General features: G+C 41.2%; 1 protein-coding gene across 11 annotated transcripts in view; it reads left to right on the forward strand.

Annotated features, from left to right (window-relative positions):
- The first annotated feature begins 6,552 nt into the window (after positions 1-6,552).
- RB1CC1 (RB1 inducible coiled-coil 1) overlaps positions 6,553-19,625 on the forward strand; it is a 67,795-nt gene continuing 54,722 nt past the window's right edge. For 8 of the 11 annotated variants that reach the window (XR_014942539.1, XR_014942538.1, XM_085537378.1 and 5 more), the window contains exon 1: positions 6,553-6,783. The gene's annotated coding sequence lies outside the window, so the exon portion shown is untranslated. Of the gene's footprint in view, positions 6,784-7,296; positions 7,320-9,777; positions 9,927-16,208; positions 16,267-19,625 lie in introns of those variants that run through there. The other 3 variants (XM_085537377.1, XM_015855605.3, XM_085537376.1) reach the window with 3 other exon arrangements.

Consider the following 19,625-nt stretch of genomic DNA (forward strand, 5'->3'; position numbering starts at 1 on the left):
TGTAAACCTAGTGCTTCCTTTCACGTAAATTTCCAAAGGTAAAACTAATGAGCAGAACTGACTTGAAAAGGTAAGTTCAAAGATGAATGTGGATGAAACTGTTCTTACAGTGGGTTTATAAAGCAGAACAGAATCCCCAACTCCATAATCTAGTGCAGGTTAGCACTAAGAGCCTATCCAGATTCAATACTTATATGGAGAAAAAAAAAAAGTTAGAAATTAAACAGCTGCAACAACAAAGATAACCAGTATCATGTGTCAGCTCAAAAGGAAAGGGGAATAGATAACAGCAAAGTGATCTGGAAGTTAGAAAACGTGAAAAAGTAGAAACCTGAAGTGTGTAGCCAGTCAAGACAGAGGTCAATTGCTCATTAGTTCCCCAAATCCTACAGCTAATGCTCAGCTTATAACAAGCTGCTGAATATGCTAATGACATAAAAGTTCTCTACTGATAACTATGGAAATTACTAGACCCCTGCTATGGATTAATAATTTGAGTGAGACATCTTGGAGACATACAATATGTGAAAAGCAGGAAAACTTCAGAAGACTAAAAAGTAGAATTTTAACACTATGGCAATGTTTGAAAATGACAAATGGATAAAAGAAGATAAAAGAATCAAATCTATAGTTTGATGTGGCAACTGCGCCATAGTTTTCATCAAAATTCCAATAGTTCAATTCATTTAAGATGTCAGAATCAAATAAAAACACTGTTCCTTCTCTGAATGGTTCCATGAAAATGGAGCCAAACCAGTAAGACTTCATTGACTCAGGTTATGTATTTGATGAAACAACACAGGCTACTTGCAGAAACTTGTACCTTCACAATCAAATTGAACATGCAAAACAGTGTGCACAAATCTCATTCTGCATATATGCACAAAAAAGGGTGAAAACCCAAACCAGTCTTCAAGAAAAGAATCCTATTCACAATTTTGATGATGGTTAGGTTATGCTTTTAACATATTTTTCTTATTCTCCTACAGAGCAAATTCCAAAGCTGAAAAGCTCTGAAAGAGGATTCTGCCAGCACCCACGCCTGATCTCATCAATGAATATAAAAAAAACCTCCTAAGAATGAGTAATGAATGCAAGTGCACTCAGAATAGTCAGATTTTTTTTAAGTGATTTAAAACTTAGTTTAAATCAGTGTACTCCTACAGAATATTTTAAAATAATTTAAATGGGTAATTAAGGATGTTTGATATGTACAGCCTCTTTTAGAGATGAAGAGAATAATCTTTCCAGTTTATTCCATTAACTGAGGTCAATGACTAATTCACTGAATTGAGACTCTGAGAGCTAGAAGAAAATGATAGTTTTGTTTCCACTTCATTCAGGAATAAAAACGAAACGAAAGGGACTGAATGCTATAGCTTGTCAGAGCAAGGGAAAAAAGTTTATTCAATATGTTAATAGATAGTATTTTCTTTTCACAATCCATCTTCATACAGGCACAAAGTGAGTATTATGTTTTATTTTAAAAAGGCTCCTATTAATTTGAATATAATTAATAAAATTATTTAAAAATGTATTAAAGGGAGAGTTTCTGCATCTTAAATTGCTAGTTTATCTTAAATTGCTAGTTTATCTTAATAGAAAGCTTGTGGGTGGAGGGAGGTTATAGGCTAATATAAAAGAGGATCTGTTTTTTTTTTTTAACGTTTTAAAGAAAAAAGGAAAAAAAAAATCCTAAATTGCTGACTTAGATTATATGTAATTACACTTCTATCTTTTTAAAAACTAGAAGACTACACATTAAAATCTAAATACAGAAGGAGTGGACATAGACTTGTACACTTCTAGACTGTCTTGGGGCTGTCTGTTATGAGAGATCTTGCTGCAGGTAGGGTGCTGGGAGCTTGGCTGACTTGAGCCTGGGTTTCCAGACGGTTAAGCTCCAAAATCCTGTTCCAGGTCAATTCTGCCTCTTGAACCTCCCTTTCTGTGCTGTTCCAGGGGATACAGTGAGAAGTAAAGCTGGTTGCAAGGAGCTGCAGCCTAACAGATAAGTCTGCACCCCTTCATTTACAAATTAATGGTTACTGATCCAGGGCAGTGACTGATACAAATCACCTAAGGATGTGAACAAGAAGACCATTAGGTATTTTGAACTCTGTTCTGCAAGTGTGGACAACATATCCTGTGCCATAGCTGTAAAATGAAAAGAGCTGTCTCACACATTTAAAAACAACAGCAACAACAACACCAAAACCAAAGGAAAAACACAGCCACCCAGCTTTCTTGGAACATGGGCCAAGTGAACTCCCAGTATAATTTCTTCAATCCAAATATCTGCTTACATAAACTTCCTTGTTAGTAGGAATTAGACAACATTTAAAACTATAAATGTATAATGTAAATATGACTTAAGTGCTTATATACGTGTGTGTATAAAGCTGCTACACATTCAAAAAAAGTTTTATTCACAATAACATGAAATACTTAGTAATGCTAATACAATATTGTCTTTATATAATTGCAAATAGTGATACTCTTGTTCTTTTAGTGCATTACTTTCTCGGCCTTGCTGTGTTCAGCATCCCTTGTGTGTTGTGAAGAGGTGGTAGGAAAGTTCATTTGTTATGTTACACATAAAATGAACTACAGAGGATTTTTAATGTGATTATTCAGGCAGCCTGTGCCCCTTTCAAAGCTCTTCTTCTTCACCACTTCTGAAGGTATGTCCATTCTGACTATTTTATCTGAGTTTTAAACGTCATTTGCGCATCTCTGCTTGCGATCAAAACCTGATCTCATGATCCAGATGTTAAATTGAAGCTAACTATGCCCTCATGCATAAACCTTGGGTAATAAACTAAAAAAAAATAAAAAAAATTAAAAAAAAATCAAGTTACTCACTTATGAATTCAAAACCTTCTGATTGTCAATCAGGTTCACTGCTAAATCAATGTCTCCATGCACTATCTGATCTTCTGCTAGCTGAGGTTCCATTTTGTGAATAGATGATGAATAGAAAGAATTAAAGAAACATACTGGGAAGAGTTGCATGATGTTTAAATTACTGGTTAGAATGATCATAAAAGGTCCAGAGGGAGTGGCGGGCTTTCAAAAATGGCATCAGCTGCTCCTGAGTCATTGACTGTTCAAAAACAAATTACTGAGGACTTATAGACAGTCAGTGCTCTGGAAAAAAGCTAGTGACCAATCTGGATTTGGTCACCAGACCTCCCTCTGGTGCTGTGGAACTGTGCCCCTTGTCCACAGTGCTGGAGCTCCCAGCTCACTTGCCCTTGTAGAGTAGCCCATTCATTTTGCTCCCCAACTACAGCTACACAAACATAAGGTTGAGGAAATCGATCCCTTGATTGATTATTAAAAGCACATAGTGAAAACCTCCTTCAGACTTCTGGTCAATTTTGCAGAGTGTAAAAAAAAAAAAAAAAAACACCAACCAAACAAAAAAATCCCACAAACAAAAAACCATAGGTGACTGTATATGTTGAAAGAACAATAGCCTAAACATGGCACAGCACTTTGTAATGTGAAGAATTATCCCCTTTCGTTTGATATATCCTGGAGCAAAAGAATATTCATAAAATACTTCTTTTCAGGGCAGATGTACTAGATATAATGTTAAACTTTGGTTTGTTTTTTTGTTCAGACAGGCTCATGAAAAAGCCCGGTAATTAGCTGCTTGACACAAAGTCTCCTGGATCGCTTTGAGAGGAAGCAACATAATGAAATGTTACAAGAACAAGCCAGACTAACCTGCTCTGCTGGCAGTGCTTTGCTGACTCCTGTTCCTCCTTCAGTCCTTCCCGAACTGCACTGAAATCAAGCTGTCCTGCACGTGTTGTCAAAGACCAAATAGTGCCTCGGTACCCTGAGCCTTCCTTAATGCAATTGCTAAGAGCATGAATTGCAAACGTGTTGTCATAAAACTACCAGGCCTAGTGGCACTGCAGCTTGTGTTAGAATACCTACTATCAGCTTTTCTTGCTGATGTGCATCAGGTCACCTCAGTAAGTAGTTCCCTGGCCAGACAACTTTAATGAGGACCTCTGGTGCTTCAACTACCTGAAAGGAGGTTGTGGCAAGGTGGGGATCAGACTCTTCTCCCAGGTAGCGGCAACAGAATGAGAGGGAATAGTCTTAAGTTGCACAATGAGAGGGTCAGGTTAGATATGAAAAAATTCTTCTCAGAAGGGGTGGTGAGAGATGCGCAAGCTGCATGAGAGGAACACCTCCACTGTCTCTGGAGGTGTTCAGGAAACATGGAGATGTGACACTGAAGGACTTGGTTAGTGGTCACGGTGGTGGTGGGTTGATGGTTGTACTAGAAAATCCTAGAGATCTTTTCCAAATTTAACGATTCTATACATTTCAAAGTTATGTTTTAACCTTGGTTAAAGTTCATGCCCACTTAGAGCATGGACAGTGCTTGTTCAGTGAAGTTCTTCATGTTACAGGTGCATTGCACTCAAAGAGTTTATGAAAGGGAAGAACATTTTAAGAGATACACAAAGCAGAATTTAGCATCTGTAGAACTGGAGCTTGACCACTGGGACTAAAATTAAATCTGCCTTGAATTGCTGCTAGAAGCTTGTACGGTAGTTCCCATTAAACTGTCTGCTCCTCTCAGTAACAGTGCTTCTCAGCTCCATTCACTGCTGTACTCTGAGGTGCCAAAAGCATCTTTCAGGATATGGGTAACTAGGCCACGCTTCCCAACAGGATGCAGCAGCGAGAGCATGCTCATCTACCTGGTGCCACAAGGCAGCACCTGGTAACAGTGATGCTTTGTTGCTTTCAACATCCCACAGCAGCAATGTTTTCCAAGTACAAACACCTGCCTGCATAGGCCATGGGTGCTTATAGCTGCCTGTAACAGGGAAGGCAGATGGGCAGCTCTTCAAACCAGCAGCAGGAACTTCCAAGGGCTTCTGTGAGAGTCAGAAACCTGTCCCAGCTTGTGAGAACGGATAATTTACAAGCTGATGAACTAAAAGCAAAACAAGAAGTTAGGTGAAGGGCTGTGTGTGTGAGGTTTGAAAAGGCCTACGAGAAAATCTCAAGACTGAACTTTGTATATAGCCTATCTAGTTATTGTACTAAATAACTGTGCTGCCATGTCAGATGCCATTTTTCAGAGTGCTCCTCTGCTGCCATCTGTCACACAGCAAAAACATGTAATGGACTGTTGGTGGAAAGGTTCAACCTGTACTGCCATACCACCAGCATCTGCCTCAGACACCGCAGACCAATAAAATAAAACAGCAGGCACTACTTTTGCAGCAGCCCTCATAAAATATATACTATAGTTCACGTATATGGGTAACAAAAAGTATTTTAATCTTTAACATTTTTTATTAAAACACACTGACAAAAACACAGAACTAGTGGGTATGTGACCCTGTTGTTGTGAAGTTACCACATCATTCTGGTTCAATGGCAGTGGCTGCAGTTCTTAGTGAGCTTTCAAGGTGCTGGTCAGAGATTTTAGATGAAATTTTACTCCTCCTGTACTTCATCCTTGAAAACAGTTGTTCACAAACATAAGTGATAACACAAGTAACACATGACTGTGAAGCAAGGACTCTTTTTCTCTGGTAAGTGAGGGCTTATAAAAGCAAAGAGGCACAGCCAGATCTTTGAGTTGAACACCTGATTTCAACTCTATGCACTGCATTAGAAAATTCCCATGTACTGTATTTATGTCAACTGAAGTTGCAAATTGTCCAAATAAATAAATAAATATATTCGCAGTCTTGAAACCTGCTCCCAAATTCCTCTATCAAAACAAAAAGCAAGGCTGTATAGTGTTTACCGTTCACAGAGCTGCGTTTAGCCGATGAAGGTATAAAACTATTAGCAATAACTTGAGCTGGCACTGCGCTGCGCCCTCCCCATGCCCTGGCTCCAGCTCAGACAGCAATAATAGTGCACTGACATGTTGCAGGTGCTCACGGGGCCAGGCCGCACTTTACTCTACTTTACTCTTTACTTTACTTTACTCTTTACTTTACTCTGGTAAAGCAGAGGTCGTGGCGCTGCAGAACGCACGGCCCAGCCACGTGTTGCTCTTTAAGGGAATATTGCACAGAACACCCCTAAACCCATCTACAGTTCAGATCGAACCTTCCTTACATTTCTCTAATCTGCTTTTACGTGGCTAAAACCCTTCAAGGAAGCCTAGAGTAAAAGAGAAACCCGACAGCAACGTGTGTAAAGTTCATTTTCGCTTTTACAAGACAGGCACAAGAGGCCGGAATACAGAGCAGGCTCACAGACGGCTGTGTGCTAGAACCCCTCCACGAGCCCAGGGGCCTCAGCCCTTCTCTACGACCCCCACAAGGAGGCAGTGCCAAGACAGCGAGGAGAGCGCACCCTTCAGCCAGGGAAGAGTTGAACACACACACGTTAGCCCTATAGAATACAGCCTCCCACACATCAACCCGCCATGGAGAGAGCTAAATCCGGACGGGCCTCGGGCGCTCCTCACCCTCCCCTGCAAGCGGCTTTAGCCACCACCGCGGCTTCCGCCCCACGGTTCCTCCTCCGGGCCGCCCTCTCCCGGCATGCGCCGGCGCCGGAAGCGGCTGACGACAATAACAAACATCGGCGGCGGCTGCGCCTGGGCTCCCCGGTCCCGCTCCCCCCGGCCGGCCCTGCGCCGCCCGCCCCTCCGCTCCGTGCTCTCGCCGTCCACCCGAGCTCAGCGCTCGCCGAGGCGGCCCACACTCGGGCAGCGGGGCCTGGCCGCGCCGGGAGGTGGGCTCCGCCGCCGCAGGATGCGCGGGGCCGCCGGACCCTCGGGTAAGTGGCACCGGGGGAGGTGAGGGCCCCTCCGCTGCCCCGCTCCGCCTCCTCCGCGGGGAGTCTGGTTGGGGGGGCTGCCGGCGGGGCTCCTTTAGCGGGGCTATCGCGAGGGGCGGTGGTTCAGGGGTTGGCCGCGGGGTGGGCGGCGGAGCAATAGGGGCCGGGGGCGGAGCGCGGCCCGGTGCTGGCTGCGGCCCCGGGGCGGTGGGGGAACCCGCGGGGTGGCGGCTCCCGGCAGGGTGCGGGCGGGCCGGGGCGCTCCCTACCCGCGGTCCGCTGGCACGGGAGGGCTGCGCTGCGAAGTTAGTCCGGGGAATGACTCAGCCCGTGCGGCAGCGCCGTGTTGGCCGGTGCGCTGCCGCCGTTTGCAGTGTTTGATTATTGCTGCTCCCGTGGAAGCGTGTGCCGAGCTTTCCCATTGTTTTCTTATTATTGCTTGTGAGCGTGCTGTCAGGCGGCTCTGCGGGGCTGAGCTGCTGTTCGTCCTCAATGCCCCCCGGAGTTGTGAGTGACTGCTGGCTGAGGGTAAAAGGGTGAGTGGGAGAGCTGCAGGGACAGGTCCTTGTGACGCCTCAACTTTATCTAGAGATTTAAAAAGATAAATTGTGCCTAAAACCAAAATACTCTGAAACAACCTCCAAATATTAGGGTTGTTTTTTTCCCCCCCTTCTTTAAAGCTGTAATTATCTCAACCTTTTTATTGAGGAAAAACTCTTTTTGTTTGAAGAAGGACGTTCTATCAATGAACCATTTGGTGAGTTCACATTGAAAGTTTCACCTTTGCCTCATTATGGGAGGGACTGAGGAGGCTGTGTATTGTTTCTTCCCTTAAGTAAATGTGTGAAGTAATTGGCATGGCAGCCTTTAGGGAAGTGCTGTGCTTCTGAAGTTGGTTGGTTCATCGCGCCGTGGAAGATATCTCACCTCTGTTGGAAAAATAATGCTGGGGCAGCTCCCTGTTGAGGTTTGTGTTATTGGTCAGTGTTTTTAGGATTACTGGGTACCACAAGGACTTCAATAAAGGAAACATTTACTCTTGTGATATATTTAAATTGCAAACTTCTTAAAAGAACAAAAGCCTAAAGCAGTTTAGGACCTTGGATGTTTTTAGAAGATAAAGCAAATGAACAAAGAACTGTGTTATCTATTTTCACATTAGCTTTAGTGCCAAAGAGAGCACACAAGAAAGAAATGAGACACATAACTCACTAAGTTTAGTTTAAATTAAACTCTGCAGAGGATCTAATGGTACTTATTTGAAATGCTATCTAAAAGTCAAAATGGTTTGTAGCAGTGAAGGAAAAATTAACTTGTGAATGTGGAGTAAGGACCTTCAACTGTGCCAGTTATAGATCCAGAAATACGAGCAGGAACTTTTGGGATAATGCATTAATGTAAGGTAGACTTAACTGCAATTGGGAAGTATATTACTGTTATGCAGTTTGTATGGTTTTTTTTCCTGTAAGCAAAGCAGAGTTGTGCTGTAGTCTGTTGACCCAGCCTTCTGCTTGACACAGATTTGGGTTAGTAGTCTCTGGATCCTACTCAAGGGGCTGGCTCTGTCCCCATGTCATGTTACCATATTTATAATTAGAAGCATATGAGGCAGATTTGCATTTACGGGAGAAGAGAACATTGGTTATTTTGAGGTCTTTTGTGGTGTCTGGTTAAGACATTGCTTGTCCCTGTGTGGGATCTGAATTCAGCTAAGGTTATGTACAGCTATGTGAGAGTTAAGGTGAAAAATACAGTTTCTAAACCACGTGTAAACTTGCAGTTTCAGTTATTGTGATTAAATGGGGTAAGTGTATGTGAAAGGAGAGGAATAGCACGTGTCTTTCTCCTTTTGATAGGACAGTGACAGAGTGGGATTGCTTGACAGAAATTTTCACTATCTTAAACTGTAGTGTCAGTGGTTGTCAGTGTGTTCCTTAGTCTCTGTTTCTAATCTAGCAGCTAGTTTCAGTAGAAGGCTGGCTTAGGACGGTGTGAGGATATGGAGATTTTTATTGCACAGGTGGGATTTGTTCGTATATTGTGGTTAAGTGAAACAAGTCGAAATGAAAAACCGTTGTCTAAGGTGGGTGCTTTGAGCCATAGCGTGCATACCCGGCTGTCATCTGAGCTACTCCACAGTCATTTGGATACTGTCCCAGCTGTCATGCCTCTCCTTCTGCATGTGTATTGCACAAGGGCAGTTGTGCTCCCGATGTTGGGTTCACAGCTACATGATATGACTTGAAGAATTTCTGAAGAGGAAAAATAAATGGTAGAAAGGTGAAAACTGTCCAAAAAAATTACTAATTTTGCACTAGACCATAAACTATTGATATTCTCAGCACTGGTGACCGATGAAGTAGCAAACACTTGGCTATAAGAGACATGTTTACAATAAGATTGTGTTATATCACCTGATTGAATAAACTGATACCCAGCAGGCAAAAAAGTATCACTTATATGGAAATTACTAACCTAGCTGCTAGAGTTAATGTGTGTTTTGTAGCTGATTCGTCAGAGTAATGATTTGGGTGAACATGCTGAAAGGCTCTCATGTGTTCTCTTAGTCATAAAGATGATTGATGATTGAGAAATTACTGACAATAACTTATTTTATGAACTAGTTAAGGATTCTGTGGCTATTGTGAAAGTCACTTGTCTGTGAGTTAACTTGTATTTCAGATATGTTTTTAATTTAGCTCTGAGTTCAGTTGAAAGATAAGTTAGAAAACATTCGCTATTTTCTTCTGTGGGAACAACTGGAAGTGAATGTACTTCAGCAATGCTTTCTGAAGCCAGTGGCATTTTAAAGTATCTAAGTCATTAATAACAATATCTAAGTCTGAATTGTTGGTAGTTGTTGATAGAAATATCAAAACAGAATTATTGATATAAAATTTTCACTCAGATTCAGGTGGGGCTGGTCACTGTTGGCTGACCAGGAGAACTACAGGCTGTGAGGAAAATTCTTGCTTGTCTTCTGTCTATCTACAGGTGTGTGTTTTCCAGTAGGGTTCTGAGCTCAAACTGTGTACTCAGGCAGCGGCAGTTGCTAGTGCAGCTTTTTATGTGTGTCCAAGATGTTGACGTTTTCTTCTGGGAACTGATTTTGCAGCCAGGCCTGCTGCCTTTATCACATCAAGGTGAAGTGATTACCACGTGCTATATATAATCTATAGTAGTTGGTGTATCTAGAAAATTTTTCATTTTCTTGCTATCACAGAATCACAGAATGACCCGGGTTGGAAGGGACCTCAAGGATCGTGTAGTTCCAACCCCCCTGCCTAGATGGGCCACCAAACATACTATGAAATAACTCATTTTCTTACATCCTAAGGGTTATTTTTCCGTGGTATTTTTACATTTTCAGGAGATTAAGAAAGGTTTGTTAGCATGTGGGGAGCAGAATTATTAGAATTGCCTGCTTTTATTTGGACAGAGTGACTGTGTGATAGAGCCACAGTACAGCAGTCTTCATTATTAAATGCACTTAAAAGGCCAATATTGTGCTTTCAGTTTGAACAGGTTGAAGGCAGTCACAGATTCACAGAGTCATAGATGTATATGCAGTGTGGCTTTTTGAGGTAGAAATTGACACTGGAGAAGTAATTGAACAGCAAGTTTTACTTCCATTGCAAATTCAGAAATCATAACTTTCAGCAAAACGATCAGTTCTAAATGGCACTTCTGAGGTCTGATGTCTGTGAATAATTGAGGTAGCCGCTCAAATTTTGATTGTGCTCGTGTTCTCTTTTTTATATGATGGAACTTATTCATACCAAAAAGATGGCAGATGAGTATGTTTGTTCTATGCTCTGTCAAATATGCTCTTTTGTCTGTTATGGATGTTGCAGATATGGTTGCAGCAATTTTTGTTCTTTCAGCGTTTTCTGATACTTCAGGGATTATGAATGTTAGTGTTTTATCTCACATTCTGTTTTGGGTTCATTTGTGCCTGCTGTTAGTGCTGATATGTCAAAAGTGTAGGCAATCGATCCTTATTTGGTGTAGTTGTGTTTGGCCTAGGCAGTTTATACTGATAAAATGGTGTTTTTAGTGATAGTTTTAGTTTCATCCTCCAGAGTGTATATTTCTATTAAATTCAGATGAAATGGAGGTTCTTATGTAAGAATACATTGTGTAACTGGACTAGCAGTTCTTTTCAAATATATTATGCTTATGTTAGATTGCAGGCATTCTGCTTGTAAACTCAAGATGACTTATTTGTCTATTCTAATTTAACATACTTTGTACGGGTACTTGTATTGCCTACTGATCGGGTTTGCCTTAAGTTCCTTTCAGTAAACATTTCTTTAAACAAAAAATGAAAATATAATTAAGGAATTCTCACGTCCCAATCAGAGCGAGAAGAGGGGGTGGAGTGTGTAAGTTTGCCTTTACTTATGTCATGTGAAAGACTCGAAGGCAAAATACCATTAAGCTGAACAAAGCATGTGTAATACAACAAAGCAATTTCACATGAATGTTCTGACTGCAAACACCACAACTGGGGTTGAATAAGGTAGAGGTGCAATTTTAGTGTATAAATCCTTGTGGGTGTGGGGTTGGGTTTTTTGTTTGATCTTTTTTTTTTTTTTTTTAACCTCTGAGATTGTCTATTTCTTAAGTTGGTAATATTCCACAGAGGGATTTATTGATGTGCTTTGTTAGCTGTTTGAAACTGCCAAAGATTTATCCAGGAAAGACAAAGAAGGCTGGTTGAAAGCTACTGAATGCTTTCTTGAGATATTATGTTCTTTATGCCCATCGTGCAGTTGTTGTCATTTCTCAATATGTTGCTCTTATCTTTTAGATTGATGTTGGTAGAGACATGACAGTTATTTTTAATTGTGTAAAATGCAAATAGCTGATGTGCCAAAATCGCACAGAATCACAGAATGACCTGAGTTGGAAGGGACCTCAAGGATCATGTAGTTCCAACCCCCCTGCTTGGCAGGGCCAACAAACATACACCTTTACTAGATCAGGTTGCCCAGGCCCCTGTCCAACCTGGTCTTGAACACCTCCAAGGACGGGGCATCCACAACCTCCCTGGGCAGCCTGTTCCAGGGCCTAACCACTCTCCTAGTAAAGAACTTCCCCCTGACATCCAACCTAAATCTTCCCTCTTTTAACTTAAAACCATTTCCCCGTGTCCTGCTATTATCAGCCCTTTCGAAGAGTTTACTCCCCTCCTGGGAGTAAGTTCCCTTCAGGTATTGAAAGGCTGCAATGAGGTCACCCCGCAACCTTCTCTTCTCCAGGCTGAACAAACCCAACTCCCTCAGCCTGTCCTCATAGGGGAGGTGCTCCAGCCCCCTGATCATCTTTATGGCCCTCCTCTGGACCCTTTCCAAAATCTCCATGTCTTTTTTGTACTGAGGGCTCCACACCTGGACACAGTACTCCAGATTGGGCCTCACAAGAGCAGAGTAGAGAGGGACAATCACCTCCCTATCCCTGCTGACCACCCCTCTCCTGATGGAGCCCAGGATCCCATTTGCTTTCTGGAATCTAGTTATGATTTTCTTTCAATGTGTTCGTAGGGAAGTTGTGGTTTATGTCAATTCTGCATGTTACTGGTTCTTTGCTCGTCTGTTTCATGTAGTTGTACTTCCAAATAGAGTTTGATAAATAGGAGGAGGTTCATAGGTATAACGCTAACTATGAGGAAAAAAGTTTGAAACAAGATTGGAAGCTGCTTAATCAGTTAATGCTTTACCAAGACTGTGGTTGATTCCTTCACTGCTGGAAAACTTTAATGTTATTCTAAACATTTACCACTTGTAAGAATTTAATTAGTACCTGATAATGGCATGTGTAGTTAGGAACTTGAGTGATGCCTTTTGAAAATTTTCACTTCTCTTCTTAGGTGACAGTGCTGACTTGGTTATCCCCTGTATCCATCAGTTTTTTTTCTGCCCTTAGCTGTGGAGTAACAGTTTGTAGGGCTGTGTGGCAGACAGCAGTTGCGGAATCATGGGGGTTGGAAGGGACTTCCAGAGATTGAGTCCAACCACCTTGACAAAGCAGGTTCCCTACACCACGTCACACTGGTAGGTGTCGAGGCAGGTCTTTAATATCTCCAGAGAAGGAGACTCCACAACCCCCCTGGGCAGCCTGTTCCAGTGCTCCGTCACCCTCACCGTAAAGAAGTTCTTGTGCACATTTGTGCAGAACTTCCTCTGCTCCAGTTTCTGGCTGTTCCCCTTGTCCTGTCTCCACACACTGCTGTTGCTCTATACACTTTCCACAGTCCTGGAAAGAGTTCCTTTTCTAAGCTGTTCCAGCAAAGTAATCCAGTTTACAGCATATAAATGGAAAGCTGCACAGCAGAAAGTTGGTGCAGGGAGAGGATCAGAAGAACTGGCTGAAGAAAGGGATTCATAAGGCTGGTGCTCAGGCTGTAATCAGTGTTTTTGATTGATCTTGCTTAGCCAGAGAAAGGGTTAGTGAAGGAGAAGCATTGATGCTGACTAGTCTGAACTTGATCTAAGAAGGAAAGGAATGCTTGTTGGCTGGTCCTTGCAGAATTGTTTGCAAACACTAAGATTTTACATGCTAATTATTTTTCAAAAGTTCATTTCTGCAGGGGAAACCTTCCCACTTGTATGGAGTCAGTAACTTGAATAAAACCACCTGAAGCTTTACATACTGAAGAGCACCATTTTCGTAAAGTATTGATCATTGTAATGTAAGGGAGATATATAGTCTGCGTTTGCTTTTGAAATGGCAAAATTACACATTTTAAAAACGAAAAAAACTGGCTCAACCTTCAATTAATTTTTGTCAAAAGCACAGTTGCAAACAGCTGTGGAAAGACTGTTTCCACCAGTTAACAAACTACTACAAAAAAAGAGTGCTTCTAAAAACTGTAAGCTGTTTCCTAGCAATAAGAATGTCAGAAAACCGTGGCTTGTTTTCCGACTTGTATTTGTTAACCAAGGTGCAGACACTTTGCTTTCTAACAGGTAAGAGATGTGAGGTTTGGGGTTTTGCAAAAGCTAGTAAACTTCACCCCCTCTTCCCCCCTTATTTTTTTTTCCAAGTGTTGGAGGGGAGAATAATTGTCTGATTCATACATGAATTGTATTTTGGCAGCTCCTCAAATACTGTGAACAGAATCATATAAATAGATGCTAACCCTCAGAACTGAAGTTTTATAATTATATACATATGGAGTCGTGATATAATGTCTAATAATATGCTTGTTGCCTCATAAATGTGTTTAAAACTATTTCCTAGAATACATTAGTTCTTGCAAGTTGTTTTGGACCACATAAATTTTAAAGCTACTCCTTAATACAGTGTTTTCTTACCTGCCCAAATGTAGTTGCTTTTGATCTCTTGCTCTTCCACCATTGATGCTGAGGATGGTGAAGGTATCACTAACAGGGAGAGCAGAGGTAGCTTCCATGTAATTCAGAGTTGCTCCTGCATTCGCGTGGTGTAAATTGTATTTCCTGAAAAGCAAAGGATGAAGGTGGTGTTTTGCAAAATGCCTAATTCAAAAACTAAAAATAAAAATCAACCCTCAGAAACCAGAAAGAAAAATAAGGAAAATTGTGTCGTACTTCTGAGTTTTCAAGTTCCTCTTTAGTGAGCTGGGAAGTAGGGAATTGCAGTGTCTTTCCTGTTTTAAGAGCAGAAGAGACTTGCTTGGCTGACCAGTCAGTGAGTTTGAGAACTGCTAACAATGTAGTGACTGCTGGAGATGCTCTAATTGACTGCTTCTGTGCCTGTGTGCATCTCAGTGCTGAAAATAAAACCACAGGTGGCACCTTGCATATATTGGGTTTGACAACCTTACATGAAGATGACGCTGAGCAAGGTTTTAATACTTGTAAGGTGGTGAAGGGAGATCGGATCACCACCTACACTAAAGTGTATCTTGTCTATTAGATATGGCCTGGTTAAAAGCTTTTGGAGGGATGAGCAATGAATTTTCTTTCCCGTGTCCCATTCAGAACTGGCTCTTACTGGTGTTTACCACATAGGGAAGCCCACCACATCCTGGGCTATATCAAAACAATGTAACTAGCAGGTTGAGGGGGGTGGTTGTCCTCTTCTCAGCTCTTGTAAGACCCTACCTGCAGTACTGTACTTAACTCTGGGTACCCCAGCACAGGAGAGACTTGAAGCTGTTGGCAGCAGGTCCAGAGGAGAAAATAAGGGTAATCAGAGCACCTCTTTAAAGGGAGGCTGAGGGAGCTGGACTTCTTCAGCCTGGAGAGGACTAGGCTCCAAGGGGATCCTATTAGGCCCCTTTCAGGTCCTGAAAGGCCACAGAAGAGACCTGGAGAAGGGGCTCTTTGTTAGGGACTGTAGGGATAGGACAAGGGCTAATGACTTTAAATGGAAATAGGTGGATTTAGATTAGATCTTAGAAGTAAATTTTTCTCTGTGGGGGTGGTGAGGTACTGGCACAGGCTGTCAAAGCTGTGGGTGCCCTATACCTGTAAATGTTCAAGGCCAGGCTGGATGGGGCCCTGGACCCTGATCTAGTGGGCAGAAACCTTGCTTATGGTAGGGGAGTTGAAACCGAATGGTTTTTAAGGTCTCTTCCAATCCAAACCATTCTATGATATATTAATTTAAGTGCATTTTAGGGAGTGTTATCTTTGAACAGTAAGTTGTCTAGATAAGGGTATGCATTTTCATTGTGTTTTTCTTAATATTCATTTATTTATTTATTTTAAACTAAACTGCTTGTGCTACTAAAAACAGTGGTAAAGAATGTTTGCTATCACAGTGAAGACATCTTGTCTGTTCTAGGTGATGGTAGTGGCCTTTTGCAAAATGAAGATGCTTCTGATTAGAAGCGTTGGTAGCAGTACTGAATGAAGCTCCTTGGAGTCTGCTTTTAAACATTGCTTTACGTGAAGAGAGCTGTTAATTTCCTTATCTTCAGCCTTAGTCTCTATGTTCCTTTTCCTTTGATATTAGGAAGTGTGCTGTAAAATCCTTTGCTTGTGAAGTGAGGTGTCGAAGTTAGATGAAGAGATCACTTTTAGAAGGGCACCTGAAAAAGCAAAGGAAGTATAGATAAAATACAGATTTGCAAAAGAAAGTAGACTCAGCTGGAAGGAACATTAAGTGCTAGTCAAGTTCTTTGGTCTATTAGAGTTACCTGAGTTGAAGTGAAGTAGGAAATTCTGCTTAGAGGGAAAGTAAAGTAAAATCACAGAAATTGTGGCATCTCAAAGGCAAAACTGAAGTTTTGCTGCATGGAAATGAGACAGCTTAATAAAATAATTGTGTCCCAAGGTTGGTTCTCTATCCCCAGAGGTAATAAAGGCCTGTTCTCCTTGAAAGGAGGTGCATTCTGAATGAGATAACTCAGTGAGTGAGAAATAGCACACAAGGTTACTGTTGTTGGTTTTTGGACTTGCTAGACTGCCACTGATGAATTACTCTTTTGGCAGGTAAGAATTCTATCTACACTGATATCTAATGTGAGAAACTGGACCCATGTAATCACAGGTAATAATTATGATTCATACTGGAGGCAATATCTAGTATTGCCTGCAATGTAGCCTCAACAGATCCTCATAAGAAAACTTTCCTTTATTAGCATTGTGCAGGTGATGTTCCCAAACAGCTTTATGAATGCCTGATAATTAGTGATGTGGAATTGCAAGCTTCTGAATGAATAGTGGGGTTCTGATTTGCTTGGCTACTTAAGCTAGTTCTGTCTGTATCTCGAATTGTATTTCTTTCAACCTGGAGATATGTGGGGGTGGGGTGGGAAGGAAGGACTTTGCACATCTTGGTCCTCTCTGATCTCAGAGATGAAGCACTGATGAGTACAGCACTTTGCAGATATGAAGTAATGCTTTCCCAGGCACTAAAAGCAAGGTACCCTTAAATGCTGATGTGTTTCTGTAAAAGGAATGTAAAACCCCTGGGATTAAAGAGAAGCAGTGACTTTGGCATAGTTTAGTTTAAATTCTAGGTAGTTAAATAAAAATGTTTTGGTAACTTGGATGGTTAAAATTTGGTTTGTAATGCCCCTTTAAGCACAAGCAGTGTAGATAAGCATTGACTTTGTCTTTGTCCTGCTCTGAATGCTGATTTTAGTGTTTCGAGTTTGTGAAGTTGGACAGAATTGTGCTGTGAAGCAGTGGAACAGTCAGAATTGGATAATGGAGCAGGGATTCTGGACTTAATGGCAGGAATGGATGGCTAATGTAGCTTTAGGATTATTTGTGGAGTGCTGTGAAACCCATGACGTCTGTGGTGTTTTTACAAAAAGGAAAGGTCTGTAAACAGACATTCATTTCCTTTTACAGATGTAGAAACAATGAATGTGTTCTGAACTAAGTAAGCTACATTTCAAGATTTCTGAACAGCATGCATTGAAAGTATTGATCAACACAGCCAGTTGCTTCAAAGTTTATATTGGATAGGACAGTCTTGTAAGGTCAAGCAGATGTAATTCTATTGCAATGTAAACACAGTACAGAGCAATGAAAGAAATGTTACGTTGTCAGCATAACATTCATGTCTGTTTTTGGTGTTAGGTAATACAACAAAATACACATTTGAATTAGTTCTTGAAGGTTTTTCTTCTTGGTGCTATTCTTACCTTTGCTTCAGTCACCTCATTCTTTTTCTTATATTCATTTATACCATCTTCTGTCTGTTCTGGGAGTTGCTACAGCAATTTCTGTTTCTAAATTCTCAGCATTTAATGATCTTGCTGGTAATTCCTGGCTGTCGATCATATAGCTTTCTATAATTTGAAAGATAATATATACTATAGACATAATGCTGCAGGACAGTTTCCAATTATACAGTTATCCTCTTTGTCTTTGGTAGTTGTCAAATGTTGTCATTTTTCAACTTCTATTAAAATAGTTGTAAATAATTTCAGCAATGAAGCACTGAAGAGCTTGGAACTTATGTTGTGTCATAGTATTACAGTAAAGATTGTGAAATTCTCTTCAGAATACTGAAATAATGCAAAAAGAAAAGAAATGAAAGTAATGGTATATATTCTGTTGAAACTTGATAGTTGTTGACTTTCACTCTAGGATTAAGTTAAGGATTAACTCAAAAAGCAATCTGTGGGATATGTAGCTGACTTGGCTTGAGTTGCTCTACTTTAACCTGACTTCTCAAAGAAAGGAGGCTTAGACAACTGTGAATGAATTTAATATATCTCCTCCATTAACTAATATTAGGCTTTGTTGGACGCGTTCAGCCAGGCTCTGTCCAGAGAAGAGAAGGGCAGCAAGAGCTCTCAATATTTTTCTTAAAGATCTGCGAAAACAGGCAGATGAGATTAGTAGTGTCCTCAGCAGGAAGGTACCTACTGGAGGGGGGGCTGCAGCCTGCTCTCAGTAGGCAACAGGAAATGTACAGGGGAACACAGCGTTCAAAACATATGTTCTTTGAAACTTTGCTTTACCTTACTCCTCTGACTGTGGAAAGTACTTAGTGAAATTTGTGACAACCTTCAGAGTGGGTAAGCTCTATTTTACTTATTCTTTTCTAAATAGTAACCTAGCAATGACAGCATGAGGAAGATTTAGGTTGGGTGATGGGCGGAAATTCTGAACACTAAACACTTGAAGGGCAGTGAGGTGTTGGCGCAGCTGCCTGAAGAAGCTGTGTGTGCCCTATCTCTGGGGGCACTCAAGGCCAGGTTGGATGGGGCCCTGGGCAGTTGAGCTGGTAGGGGGCAGCCCTGCCCACGATAGGGGGTTTTAACTGGATAATATTTAAGGTCCCATCCAAACCCAACCCATTCTGTTATTCTTTGAGTACACAAATTTGTTCTGCCAGTCAGCGTAGCGCAATTCCCTCAGGACTGATTGCTAACTTGTTTGTTATGTGGTAGAAGCAATGCTTGATTTCTAACTTTTTAGTGGTCTCAAAGAAATTAGAAGGATAGTGGTTATAGTACTGGGGACTGCCTCTGTGGTAATAGTTTCTTACTATTTGTGGTAATGTCTGTTACTTCAATCTAAAGCAAATACTGCTAGATATACTTTGTCTAGATACAACTATTCCCAATGGCCAAAAGAGGGACACTTCTGTTAGTAGTTTTCCAACTGTGATACTTAAACACACTGCATTTCTCATTTTATTGCACCTTTGCTTCTGAGTAGGTGATGTATGTACCTTTTGAATAGGTGGAAAGAAGGAGGCTCAGGAGGGAGGAAGATAACTAAAAAGCTCAGATAACTAGCTGCTGACAAAGTGCCATCTGTTCTATGCATGTAAAATACAGTTGTGTAATTTTCTCCTTGATCATAATGTTTGCAAATTTGGGATGGAGAGAGTTTGTTTTCAATTTACCCTTAGTCACGAGTTGTGTAAAATGAGTTACATGTTCTAATGGTTTTTGGGCTTCAGCGATCCTATTTTTAGTGATGGATTATCACCCTTTATAGTGTCTGATCATCTTCTCAGAAAGCCTGCTAGAGCATTAACAGAGTAGAAATAGTATTTGTTGCAATTCAGAGTTTGAGCATGCAGTTTGCTCACTGCTGTTGTGGCACTTATACTCAGTGGGTTACTGAGCCCAACTGCCTGTCACTGCCTTCCCTGCCAAGGGCTCTTTCTCATTCAGCTCTGTTATCTGACTGATAACAGTTAAAATGAGCTAACTTAGTTTTAAAAGACTGCTGATCTGTCTCACTTTGGTTGTAGTTGTAACAGCAGTTCTGGGAAGGGAAGCCTCTGGCGAGGATGCCACTGACGAGCAGCTGCGTCTGGTAATATCTTCAGCTTATAAGAAGAACAGAAAAAAAAGAAAAAAAAGATAACTTATGTATTACAAATATGTGACTGGCTTAACAAGGTTATCTAAAGGAAAGGAGAGTTTATTCCTA

The sequence above is a fragment of the Coturnix japonica genome, chromosome 2 (assembly GCF_054131305.1).
Source record: "Coturnix japonica strain WE chromosome 2, WE-NBRP24, whole genome shotgun sequence".
Classification (NCBI taxonomy): Eukaryota; Metazoa; Chordata; class Aves; order Galliformes; family Phasianidae; genus Coturnix; species Coturnix japonica.